Consider the following 13,400-nt stretch of genomic DNA (forward strand, 5'->3'; position numbering starts at 1 on the left):
ATCATCCCAGCCAAAGTGGTAACATGCAAACTTGAGTGTGAAGAGTGTGCACGGCACCCTCAAAATTGCCTGACATGGCTTGAGCCCCAGCTGATAGTGTTGAAGAGAAGGATGGCCTTCAGAGAGATCAAACCCTAACCAGGAGCAACTTTTGAACACAGGGAGAGTCAAGCAGAAAAACAGAAAAGGAGGAACTGTGGTGATGGGCAGCACTGCTGGAGGGGAGCAAGGAGGTCAGAGCAGCAGTGAGGCCAATTTGTAATTGTAAAAAATAGCACTGCTGGTGCCACACCATCACAGACAAAGGCATCTCCACAGCCGAGAATATCTCCCTCCCCACTGTCAGCAGCTGCACTCCAGCTCAGGGGCATGCAATCTCAATCGTGGGTATGCACAGGGACCACATGACACCTTTTTCCCTAGAGCAGGATATGTGGACTTTATGGAGCAGCCTAAGCCCTTCTGAACATTGAGTCTCTGTATCTCCTATGGCACAGAGGAGAACTGTGGTAGGAGAATCATATTGCCAAAAAAGAGAAACGCATGAAACTCACATGTTCAAAGTGCAGGAGGGAACTGCACGTAACTGTGTGAATGTGGAGGAGGTGAGGGCTTTTGGAGGTTCTTATTTTGGAGGTTGGAAAGTGTTTATACACATTTAGTAGTTTATCTGTTGTGATGCTGATAACAGTGTCATAGACTCACTGGATGGCTGAGGCTGGAACAGATCTCTGGAGGTCATCTGGTCCAACCTCCTCTCCTCAAGGAGAGCCAGGAAGAGTCAATTGCCCAGGACCACGTCAAGAGGCTTTTGAAGATTTCCAAGGAATCATAATACACAGTCTCTCTTTGTGACCGGTGCCAATGTCGTATCATCTCTACAGTGAAAATTTATTTCCTGGTATTCAGGAGGAACCTCCTGTATTTCATTTCATACCCACTGCCTCTCACCAAGCACACTGAGAAGAGCTTGGCTTCACTTCTTTTCAACCTACCTCCTGGTCTCTGCATGCATTGGTAAGATTCCCTTCTGAATCATCTCTTTTTTCAGCTTAACAGTCTCAGCTTTCTAAAGCTTGCCTCTCATGAGAAATGCCCCAGCCGTTCAATGCCACAGTGGTGCTTTGCTGGACCTTCCCAATATATCCATGTCTCTCTTATACTGGTGATACCACAACTGGAACCCAATTCCAGCACTGGTGTGGTCTCAACAGTACTGAGCCAGCTTCCCCAGTGCTTGGAGGGGTATCACTTCAGGATTCATGGATTTATCTTTGTCCAGTTTGTATAAGTATTCCCTGACCTGATCACCTTCTTCACATGTTCTTTCCTCCACACTTTGCCTAGTCTCTGGGCCCAGGGATTCCTGAAGGCGAGTCTCACCAGGAAAGTCTGAGGCAGAGAGGGCATTACATGCACGTGTTTTGCAATGTCCAATATCAACAGGGCTCCCACTTCTTTCAGCACTGGCCTTCCTTTTGTCACTATATACTTATAAAAGCCTTTACAGTAGCTGAAGTCTGGACTATGAATGTATCATTTCCTCGTTAATTATGTGTACTTAATAAATCAATAAACCACTTGGATTTTCTTTGATTAAAATTAAGAGGACTGATCAATTTTCCATTGAGATATCTGTCCAGATTGGTGCAGAAGCAATACAAGATCCCCTTCACATCCTCATTCATAGGCTGATCAAGAGCTTTTCTTTTTCTTCAGGCATCTGTCTAACTTGTCCTGCTCTCTGTCCCCTCCACTGACTTGCAGTGGAAATTATGAGACATCTTCCCACATTTCTTCTGTTTGCCCAATCATATTTACTAATCAATCTCTGTCCCTACACCTGGAAATACATGTTACGAATTCTCCATATGATGTCCATGCAGTTTTAACTCCTGGGAATATGCGACTGCTGAAAGAGTGCATAGTAATCCTGAATACTTCAGTATCTGCTCATTATTTTGGCCACTTTGTAGGAAGTGGTGCACTTAGTGTGTCTCATCTCAAAGAGGTAATTTTTCTTCATAAGACTTGAAAGTTTGAAGTGCATTTTACTCTGCCAATATGAGGGCTACGATAGACATTTGCACCAAATGGGAACAAGCACAAAAGAAGCACACAAAGGACATAGAGATTATAAAGAAAGCATTTTAATTTTTTAAATGCCTTGTCCTAAGTTTATTCCTGTATCATCATTATACAGCCTTCAATCCCTCCTCCAGGAAGCAGAAGTGTTTGGAATCACAAAGCTTTATCTGTCAGCTTTCTGCCAGTCCATGATAACCAACCCTTCTTATTTTCAACTCCTTGCAAAGTTTTAACTTTGTGGTGACAGACATGGGATGGCACATGGCATTCCACACAATTCAGCATTTCCCTCTTTTTGTTGTTAAATGTTTCTTCATTAGTGAGCTCATACTATCCTCAAAGTCACTTTTCTTCCCCAGCTCTAGCTATTTGCTGGTTAATCTTGGAAGGACCTCTGAGGACACCTGATTTCAGAAAAAGAAACAAAATTATCTAAGTCAGCTGATTTAACTTATAGACATTTTGTGAGCATTCTTTAGAGAGCTATATGAAAGGAAACCATAGTGGCCTCAGGAAAGGAGTAGTTTCAAAGTGTCATGCCTTCTTCTGCTTTACACACTTTATATTTTCTGTATGATTTTGTAGTGTTCCTGTGAAGGTGTAGAGCCAGAAGCTGAATCACAGAAATTCCTATAAAAAGGGTGTTTACAAGTGCCAACTCTTTCTCCCTAAATACAACTTAAACTCAAACTTAAACAGTTTGAAATGTAAAGAGCTGTCAACCAAATCAAATGAGGGTACTGAAGCAGTTGTACAAGCAGCCCTGTAAACCACTAAGTACAGGTGTAAGCTCAACATTAAAGGACCAGTTCTGAACAAAGAAGATGGCAATATCTTTAAAATCAAGACTTAGATTTTAGACTCTGTACATCTGGTAGGTCAAAACATGCTGCTTTGTTTATTTCAGCTTTTTTTCTAACAAAACATGAAAAAAAATATGCTTCTCAGAGCTATCCAAAGAATCAAAACCAGGCACAATTTTCCTGTTTCTGATCTTATGGGGGTTTTTTCCCAAAACTTCAGTGACTCTTGTCATTGGATAGTATTTAATCAATTCATAACAGAAGAAAGGTATTTTACACTGGGAAGGGGAAATTAGGGTGGAAGCCACTCTCTGTGAAAAATACTCTGAAACCTTCAGCAAAAACTGCAGTGGGAAACTGCCCAAAAAATTAGAAAGTGAAGGAGAACAGAAACTACCAAAGCAGCACTTAACACCATAATGAAACTAAAAATATTCATTGTTCTTAATCAAATGGCTATTATTCTTAATCCAGTAATGAAGAAATCAAAGCAATAGAGACTTTCCTGGGGTAGAGTGATGTCATTGACTTCACAGCTATGAAGTGGAATCTGATCCAGTACTACAAGGACAGAAGTAATCAGGAAATAATATTTAAAAAAAACACAGTACAGTCATTGCCATGGCACAAGACAGAGTGGGATAGTGATTTAGATGGAACAATGCAGTCATTCCATATCAACTACAAGCCATACAGGTAAAAGAAAAATCTTCAAGAGCAACTTATGGGAAGATGTTGAAGACCCTTCAGACCAGGCATCACTCAGTAACTTGAGTCTTTCACTGTGAATGATAAGCTTTTAAAAACTACTCTCTGAAAGGCAGAATGGGAAACTTCAGTGAAAAGTGCAAAGTTCAATGGAGCAGGAAATATGTCTCTACCATTGCCTAAATCCACTGTCCAGTGTTTCGTGGGAAATATCCTTGAAATTATTTTTATTCCTGAAAGAAGTCTTAATCTATTAAAATCACAAAGGAAAATATTCCTCAGTTTTAATTAAACCAATTTTCTTTCACACTTCCTCATAAATGATTTAATGCAGTTTAGCATCTAAGCAGGCTGCTCTGATGCTGTCCCTCAGATCAGCTAAGCCACTAGCTGGACAAGGCAAAAAGGGCAAAAGCACCATGTGAGGACAGCTGGTGAGTTCTGTTTGCCTTTGTAACAGCTGCACCTACATGTACCACTAGAACACACTTGCCTAATACATATGCTCTGTCTTCCAAGGGCAAAACAGGGCACAGGCAGATGCAGACACAAGGCATGGAAATTTTACAGCTGAACTGCTCAGAGTGAACAGCAATCTGGGTCCTCTGGTATAGAACTAGAGGTGTCTGCATTCTTAAAGCCAAGGAGAACATATTCTTATCATGTAGTTCATGCAGGGATCTGAATCAGTAGTGGAAAGCATATAAAAATCCTATGTAAAATCTTGAGTTTCATCATGAAAAAAAAAAAAAAAAAAAAAAAAAAACAACAACCAGCAACAGCTTTAAAAATGCTAATAACGGGCTAGAGGAAAAATACCACCTCTTCCTTAAGTCAGCAATGGATCTGGCAGCAGCACAGACATAGGTATGATGGAAGTTAAAAAGATTTCCCAAAAACATATTGATGTTTAGCGAAGTTCCTGTGGTTTTTGTGCTTGTGAGAAGTAATAACAGATCCTTCCCTGAGCAAGCAGCTTGGGATCCCAGCTTACATCTTGGTAGAGAGAAAATAGGAAGAGCTCTGAAGGATGTTAGTGGTGCCAAGCTGGTCAGTCTTCCAGCTTGGCAGGTGGTAACACAGCTTCACCATACACCAGCTATTTCCCGTGTACAGAGCTTTCTGTGGATGACAGACTTCTACTGTTTCTTTTGCCTTCTGATTCCCAACCCAGAGACTCTTCTTGTAATTCATTACAGACTTTCTTTCTGTTCTCTGGTCATTGTGCACTGGAATTACTGAGTGCACTTGAATTCTGCACTGGCCAGCCCTTTTCATCATCTCTTGTAAGCATGTCCCATTTTGCAGACCTTGTATAGTCCTGTAAAACTTGATCTAGCCCATAAAGAGACATCTTTGTGGATGAAGCTGAAAAACAAATAGATTATGCAACAGGCTGCCTACAACCCTATTTTATTTGGGGTCCTAGTGGCCTGCTTTCTACTCCAAGTTTTCTCTAGCATAGCTGACTAGATTTTCTCCTCCCATCCCTATGCTTTTCTGGCTCACACTCTGATCCCCAATACAGCTCTCCTGTTTTCCTTTTTCCTTTATTTTTTCCCCACCATTACACTCAAATGACATGTGTTTTAAATACCACTGATTCATGAAGACGTTTGTACATGCTGGAGCTATCATTGTCTGAAAGGACAAGGACAAAGCACATTAGAAAGGCCAAAGGAGAGACTTAGCACCTTAGATCTGGGTTTTCCCATGCAGAATGCACACTTTCCCTAACCCAGTTCAGTCATATGCTTCTAGCAAATCACCTCTTTTGTATAGCATAAGGGTGGGAAAGCAGTGACAGTCAGCAGAGCATTCTCTCAGCAGCAGAGCTGTGGCTACATCCTGTGAAGAACAAGCAAAGGGACATAGAAAAGAAGAAATGGGCTGAAGATTGGCATGAAAATCTCCAAGCAAATAGTTTTCAATGACCAAAGTATTAGAAGCAAAAACATGACATGCAGACATGTGATTTCAGGGAGAAGAAGAAATAGCCTTGAATAAAAATCTGAAAAAAAAGCCTTTGTATTTGTTCAGCATGGGTTTTTTGAGCACTTTGAAACTAAGAATCTTACATTTCTAACTGGGACCTTTTCTTACTGCAGAATTTTCTGCAGTATTTTTCAAAGATCAAAACTGAAGCTGGACTCACTTTTTTGCATGTTTCAGAGAGGAGAGAGTCTCTGTCATGAAAAGCATTAATTGATTATGGTAAATTGAACAGTAAGACCAACTCATATTAATGTAGTGAAGAGAGGGACATACCCATAATTCTCAGGTTTTAATATTTTTTTATCGGTTTTGCTACAGAGATCAAACACAAAAAGAAATCTATTGTTTATCCCCTCCCAAAAAGGCCTCAGAATTAGTTCATTTCAAGCACCCATAGCAAAGACAAACCACACTCATGAAGAATTACAATGAATATGTGTTATCTAAAGCACTGAAGATAGCAAAATGGGAGGAAGACTATGAAATAATTGAAGATTTCCTGTGAGTCCATAGCAGCCTTATCCTACCACATGGAGCAACCTCATCCAACCAGATGAAGACCATTCCCTGCTTTATCGCAGTAGCAAATATCCATGAGATATGAAAATCCATGTACTATCCAGACTGTGAAAGAGCCATAGTACTGAGAGAAATTGATATAAAGATTTAATGCCAAGACTGCATCCAGAAGAATTCCAATACATCCAAATTAGGCAGAATGCAGAGACAATCCTTTCTAATATCAGCTTGGACTATGTAGCCATAATATAGGAAACTCAGGAAAGGAATATATTGCATTAATTAAAAAATTAATGGGCTGGCACCACCCAGCTGTGAACACAAAACCAGCTTTCTTGAATCATATTAATACCACTATTTGGGCATCCTGTCCCCACTTGCAGCCTACAATAGACGTGTAAATGAAGGGCAAAGTGACTCTTTATTTTATTATATATCCTAAACCTCTGCCAAGAGAAGCCTTAAAAATCTTCCTGCACTGAAATATCTGGACTATAGTAATACATTTGTTAAAGTACCCAGGAATAAACATATTGCTGGCTACCCAGGAACAAAGAGTTTTCAGTCCCATTCTGAGACATCTTACAATTCTGACAAAATATTGTGACAGTGAGTTCCATAACAAAAGTATGACTTATAATCATTCCTTTGACACAGATGGATTTCATTTAATCATCACAGGAAAAGAGTAAGTAGATGAAATACAAGAAATACAGAATCTGATGACTTAGCACTAACTGTAATAATGCTAAGAAAAGTTAAAAAAAATTTTTAAAAAAAACAACTTGCAGTTGCTAGAAATTACCTCCATATTTCCATGTTCAATTCAGCACAATTTCCTCACATTTCTCAAAGCCAAGATGTTGTCCTGAAAATATTCACTGTGTTCACTAAAGAAGATGTGTGAATGAGGTCCAGGGAGAATCACAATGTCTTCCTTGACAGGAATTTCTCTCTGTAGCTGCAAGTACTCCCAGAAAGTGGTACCCCAACACAGAACAGCCACAGCATCTACTGAGTGTCACCAGTTCTGACTGAAAGCAGAACAATTAACAGTGTTGTGGCATATAATGCTGGAGAGGTTTCTAGCAGTGGTGCCTTATCCAGTATCAGGAGTACATTTGCATGTCATTGTCCTTGCTGTTGTTTAGACAAAGCCCAAAATACTTGGATTAATACAGCAAAGGTGTGGAGAAGGGGAGGAGGAGTTCTTCAATAGGGCTGTTTATAGCACATATTTATTTTCTTGAGTGCCTGCTGAGACATTCCCTCTGTGTCTCCTCCATGAGAACAGGAAAGGCAGTTCAGCTGGATGTCTACTCTGCAAACCAACAGCTACAAGATCCTGAAGACAGCAGACCACAAAGCCCTCTGCCTTCTGGGTATATGATCATGCCAGCTTTGGCATGCTCCTGTCACCTCCATGGGCATTCAGCAGCATGGTAGGCCAAGACCCTTGTCTGGGGCTGCCCATCAGTGGCCAGGCTCAGAAACAGGTTTCAAAGGCCAGAAACAGGAGCATCACAAGAAGGTGCCAGAAAAAAAATACATGAGAGGAGCTGCACACGGTCTGTCAGTCTTCCAGCTTAGGGTACAGGATGTTCTGTGGCAGTCACTGGTAGTGCAGATGGTATGTACAAAACAAAGTCTGAAGGTCTGTAAGAAATGTACCATTAGCAAGGATTGAATCCTCATGTTTTGGAATGAGAGACAGTACCTGTGTGTACATGAACTAGGCTCCAGGCCTTAGAGAGAGGTATGTTTTATTTAGAGACATAGTCCAAAACTCCTCCAGAAAAGAGAATCTGTGTTTTTATAGAAAATGCAGGCAAAACAATTGGAAGTGCCTGTAAAAGATTGTCTCTAAGATGCTGAAAGCTTCTCAGAATAAATCGATTTCCATTACAAATTCATGTCCTGTTGAAGGAGTGGTTTGGAATAGCAATGGATAAATTAATTAATCTGATGTATTAGGGGTTTGCCTGTAATAAATAAAAGCAAACAGAGAAGAATCTATCAGAATAAAATTTGCTTGTTCAAATGTATTGATAAATAAGAGGAAACATATTTGAGAGTTTTACAAAGTGCATAAGGGTGAGTAATAATTCATCAGTGTTGTATTTCAAATAACTCTAGCTTAGGAAACAGTGGTTTGGGGTGGGTTTGTTTTAACGTTATGCAGAACTCACCAGCAAAAAAAGAACATTGACAAATTTACCACCCCACATTTTCAGATGCAGATGCAAAATTTGGATACTCAAATGACATACCAGTGAAGGTACAGAAAGCTTTTTCAGTTTGACACCAAGGACTCCTTAGTCCTGGTACACCTGAATGATATAATTCTCACACACCACTGCGATGTAGCCATATGGTAGGAAGTCACTGTATATTGGATAAATAATCTCTATACACTATATGGCACATTTATTTCCAGTAGGGTATCCAAGCCAGTTTTGGAGTTTCAGTCCTGGGTCAGAGCTTGGCCATCATCTGGAAATCAGACAGTCCTGAAGTCCCTGAAAACTTCTAGTGCAAGTGTAGTTGGTGTCCCAAAGAGCATAGAAGACTCTTCCTTTTGCACAGGGTTAAAGCAGACCCTCCATGGAACATCAAATAATTGTGTCAGTCCTGGCCAGGTACCTGGATAGGTACCCCTAGGACACTTAAACATTCAGAGAAAGAGAATGAAATTCACACCAAAGCCTAGGGACTTGCATTGAGGAGCCAGCTTTGTTAAGTTTTGATGAGCAATTAAAATCCAAGGTATTCCTGGTTCCACATGTTGACGTACAGCACCCTGAGTCAGGTAACATTGCTCGTCTTCAGAAATTTATATTGTAATATACAGCTGCCACCGTAAAAGATGTCCTCCACAATATTCTCCCTTGCTTTTTATCCTGCTGCCTATCTCTCTTTCCTATTTACTTCTGTTTTCTCCCCCTAATTCTCTTTGAATATCAGTTTTATGCTTTGCTCCAACTTCTGCCCAAACTCCACACCACTCCCCTACCACACAGTTTTTAGTTTACACCCTCCAACACAGTCAAGAAATAAGCAAGCTGAAGAGGCCTAAATTTTGGTTGATGTGGGATGGAAAACAACAGCTCTCAAAGTTGCTCTACGTTCTTCCCTATCCAAAATTACAGCATGGAAAACATGAGTGAATTATTTTCCTGGAGCACTTAATATTACCTCTGCTTGCTTCCCAAAAATCTTCAATCTTCTTCTATTATTCCCTCCTTTGAAACTCAATCTTGCTTAAGATCTAATTAATTTAGAAGTTGTGCAGTAGATTTATTACTCCTGTTCATCTCTGCCCAATCTAATTAGTTTCTGCATAAACTTCTTTCCAGTATTTCTGATTGTAGTAGGAAGTTTGTGTTTTGAAAACGTATTCAAAGAACAAAGGAGAAATTTTGACTAGTCTGCCTTAAGGCTTTGAGTTTAATTTAAACTTATTAGGCAATGAAGTTGCTATCTAAACCATATTTTCCTCTTTCATTTACAGATTTATTAGAAGTTACCAGTTTTTTAAATATTTGGACCTTTTAACAATTTTATTACAGGCAGGTCCAGGTATCTCTCTATAGACTCACCATAATCTTTGGAGAAATAAAAGCTTTTGCTAGACTTTTGCTGGAGCTTTGTGGGGGAAAGTGGTGTCTATTTTGACTTTCTTTACACTGCCAAGAGAATTGGTTGCAGCTGTCCAAGTTCTGGCAGCAGCGGGCTGCAACACAGTCAGTGAGAGGGGAGACCAGGGTTGCCCTCTCCTAGACTTGGGCACTTTCAAGCAGCTGCAACAGATCCACTCCAGGGCACAGATCAAGGAATGAAGGTGAGCCAGCAAACAGGAAGAAGACTAGAGTTTTCGTCAGTCTTGTAAATATTTCATTCTTTCTCAGGTTTGTTTTCCAATGGCCAAATCAATAATCCCATATATTTGTATATTTATATATTTTATATATACATAATTGTATTCTAATAGCAATTATATAGTCAAATAGCCATATACACTACAGAGTTGCAGGAGGTATGTATTTCTATGTTTAATAAAAGATATATCTATAGAAATTATTTCCAGTTTATATATAAATATAAATATTACAGGTATGTACATATAAGAAACAAACAAATCTACTTAGATTGGCAATCAATTAAGGTCATTTTCCTGGATTGAGTTGGTTTTTTCCATAACGGTAACTGGTAAGCACTAACCCTGTTTTTACCTCACTCGTGAGTTTCACTTCCATTCTTCCTACGCATTCCCTTCTTTTCCAGTTGAGTTGTGGGAGTGAGCAACAGTTTCAGTGGGTGTTTGACTCCTGCACCAACCCACTACACACCTAATGAAAACTAATATTAGTCATGCCTTTATGGCCTCAAGAAAAATGTGTGTCTTAAAAGATTGAAGCTTAACTAGCTTCTGCAGTATTTTCTCTTTAAAAATTGAGTTTTCTTGTGAAAGTTTGAGCAGTATTAATTTTCTTCCAATTAGCTTTCTCTCTTCAGCTCTTATAATATCGGGAGAAAATAATAAATTCATTTTCTCTAGATCCAGAGGGTGCATTTCTCTCACTGGTTGGATGAATCAAAGGGAAAAAACCTAGTATTTTGCCTGTTTTGCAGACAGCATAAAATCCAATAGGCTTTACCCATAGCTATTCTTGGAATGTCAACAGCAGAAAATCGTTCTTTCAGTAAGCAGAAGACTGCTAAAAATACATTCTACACAGAGGAGGATCAAGCATTCCCAAGAAGTTCCTTTCAGCTTAAACTTACTCAGATATAGTCTTACTATTTCTCTAATAATAGAATAAACAGAGGTTATTTCTTTGTCCATCTGTCTATAAAGTCTTCCTCCTGCCTGTTCATTTTGCAGACAGGCTGTTCACTTCAGATTTATCTCTGAGTGATGCAACAGCCAAGGAGGAAAATACTACCCAAAGCTTTTATGAAAATATATATGTTTGATAGAGAAGAACATCAATATTTAGTGGACAAATGCTGATCCCATAGTAAGGAGATCCAGAAGGACACCACAACAGAGCTGACAAAAAAGTGGTGTTTAAGTTTCAGTGTAGGCAAATATAATGTAATGCTTCATCTCTAGCAAAAGGTAATCCAGACCCAGATTCACAATTCTCCATGGATGTGAAATAGCAATTGTGAGTTCCCATTGGCACTGATGTCCCACGTACAAGAGTCCTGATGACACTTACCTATCCTTTGGTGGTGACAAGAGTTGCAGGCAGCCAGGTCCCTGTCCAGCCAGGTCTCACAGGTGTACTACCACTAAGTACTCTGATGCAGAACTGCCTCTGCCTGGAGGTGACAAGTCACCATGAAAACATCAGGAAGAGCTCTGACCAAAAAAAGAAGTGTAATCTAGTTACAAATCCAACCGTAGTCCTCTTTCCACACAGCTGTAACCTGAACATTCCTGCAGTGCTTTATGAATTAGAAACATGCCAACTACAGCTTCCTTCCTTCCTTCCTTCCTTCCTTCCTTCCTTCCTTCCTTCCTTCCTTCCTTCCTTCCTTCCTTCCTTCCTTCCTTCCTTCCTTCCTTCCTTCCTTCCTTCCTTCCTTCCTTCCTTCCTTCCTTCCTTCCTTCCTTCCTTCCTTCCTTCCTTCCTTCCTTCCTTCCTTCCTTCCTTCCTTCCTTCCTTCCTTCCATCCTTCCTTCCTTCCTTCCTTCCATCCATCAGGGACTAATACAAATTTCCATTCAAAATGTGTCTGTTACTAATAAAACTTACTAAGTTTTTGTAGACCCTCTGACTTCTGTTGGTCCTTTCTACAAGCATCTGCAAATCTTGAATTCTCCCTTCCCCTTGGGGGTGGGACACCACATTCCTGAAGAAAATGCAGCCCTGGACACCTATGGATGGATTACTCAAATTCTACACTCTGACAACTGGATTATTCCAGCATTATCCAATTGTTACCTAGCACCGGAAAGAGATGGGAAGGCCCTGAGCAACGCATCTCTGAAGCTGCTTTCTGAGTTTAATGCACAGGAGGAAGTAAAAGGCTGTATTGTCCCATGCCTAGCACATTATTCAGGTACTAAACACCTGAAGTTTCCCAACATGACTGAGTAGACCATGTGTTTCATCTAGAAAATGCAAAGTCAGGCACACACAGCCTTTGCATGCCAATTTGAGCAGCTGAGAGTTGGGCTGGTTTTTCTCTTGAAGTGTCATAATGTCAGTGGGTAAAAAAAATGCATCATCTTCTGTACTCTCCAAAGCCCCTTAGCAAGCAAGGGAAAGATTCCTCTAGCAACCTTACCTGCAAATATCTTCCCTTTCCCAGGCACGATACGAGGCAGCTGCTCATGAGAATTTGGAAATCTCATCTTAGTGAAGTATGAACTGATTTTACTCCTATACCAAGAGACTCAAGAAACCAGACACCAGTACAATTATTGCTTCCTAAAATACCAAAAGATTAGCATACACCTTCAAAAGTGAAATAATTTCTTCTCCTTACCCTTTATTTTGTAAGAACAGGGTGAGAAAAATTCTGCTGAACCATTAGCTGGCAAAAAGGAAAACCCAATTCAGACACTGAGCAAAATTCGTTGCTTCCAAAGAACAGAGTTTGCATGGCATTCTAGCATGTGGTTGATAGATCAGTATACAGCATGGCTATCTTAGCTCATAGCTACTGGTTTTTGTCACCTCGTCAAGGCTTGGTGTGAAAAGCCAGCCTTTCAGTTACATCCTGCATTGAAGAGAATGAAAAACAGGATGCAGAGATGAGATCTTCTTAGCTTACAGGAAACAAGGTCTGCATACCCAAGTGGGTGGCTGAGAGAGACCACAAACACCTTCCAGCTCCACTTCAGAGATCTCAATGACACTCAGTATTCAAGTAGATATACTCAATGCAAGAAGGAAGCCTGTTTAATCTGGTTTAATTTTAATCTGTTCCAAGCCTGTGCACAGTCTCTGTTTCTCTCTTCTAACAGGGTAGAAACACAGACATCTGGATGTACTGGAGCTGGTTTTTCATTCTAAAAGCAGCTGCAATATTAGTGCAGAAATAAAGATATTTAGTGTCAGATTTGCAACATGGGCTGCAAAAAGACTTTAATAAGAGATTTCAAATCTAAATACAGCATCATGAGAGGGCTTTTATAAGTTTCTCATTGATGTGTTGGATCACAGCTAGAATTATAGTGCGCAGCTGGTTTGACCATACTGTGCTTTGCAGCCAGCCAATCTGTCTCGTAAGAAAGCTGTTTGCTGTGCATGGCATGCTTTTGCCTGCAGC

The sequence above is a fragment of the Sylvia atricapilla genome, chromosome Z (assembly GCF_009819655.1).
Source record: "Sylvia atricapilla isolate bSylAtr1 chromosome Z, bSylAtr1.pri, whole genome shotgun sequence".
Classification (NCBI taxonomy): Eukaryota; Metazoa; Chordata; class Aves; order Passeriformes; family Sylviidae; genus Sylvia; species Sylvia atricapilla.